The 631-nt window shown below is 49.8% G+C and overlaps 1 long non-coding RNA gene across 1 annotated transcript; it reads left to right on the top strand.

Moving 5' to 3' along the window:
* The first annotated feature begins 64 nt into the window (after positions 1-64).
* On the top strand, positions 65-515 carry LOC121940719. Its single transcript, XR_006105677.1, has 3 exons — positions 65-123; positions 240-251; positions 410-515. It is a non-coding gene; the product is annotated as an uncharacterized LOC121940719 (long non-coding RNA).
* The last annotated feature ends 116 nt before the right edge of the window (positions 516-631 follow it).

Raw genomic sequence — 631 nt, 5'->3', positions numbered from 1 at the left:
CTGTCCCTGTCTGTCCCCGTCTGTCCCCGTCTGTCCCTGTCTGTCCCCGTCTGTCTCTGTCCATGTCTCAGTGCTCAGCAGAAGAGCAGTCAGATGAGTAAGAAGAAGGCAGCAGGAAACCAGGTGAGTCTCTGCAGGTGATCTCAAGTCTTCATGTGTTCCTCTTTTCACTCTGTCTCACCGTCTCTCTCTGTCTCACTCTGTCTCTGTCTCTGTGTCTCTGCTTCTGTTGCAACCAGGACGAGATCATGGTGAGTGGTGGACAAGCAGTAACCAATCAGAGCGCAGCATGTTTCCCAGATGAGGAGACAAAATCTGATCGATAACTCGTCAATGATCCGGTGACATCATCACCCACCACCTGTGTGTGTGTGTGTGTGTGTGTGTGTGTGTGTGTGTGTGTCTGCAGGTGATCCGTAAAGGCTGGCTGACCATCAACAACATCAGCATCATGAAGGGCGGAGCTAAAGATTACTGGTTCGTCCTGACGGCTGAGTCTCTGTGCTGGTACAAAGATGACGAGGTAACACACACACACACACACACACACACACACACACACCTGAACACACAGTTACACAGTTACCAGATGTTGTTGTGTTAATTATGGTTGTTGTTGTTGTTGTTGTTG

Source organism: Plectropomus leopardus, unplaced genomic scaffold, assembly GCF_008729295.1.
Source record: "Plectropomus leopardus isolate mb unplaced genomic scaffold, YSFRI_Pleo_2.0 unplaced_scaffold93069, whole genome shotgun sequence".
In the NCBI taxonomy this organism is placed as follows: Eukaryota; Metazoa; Chordata; class Actinopteri; order Perciformes; family Serranidae; genus Plectropomus; species Plectropomus leopardus.
This window is presented reverse-complemented; position numbering and strand designations above follow the sequence as displayed.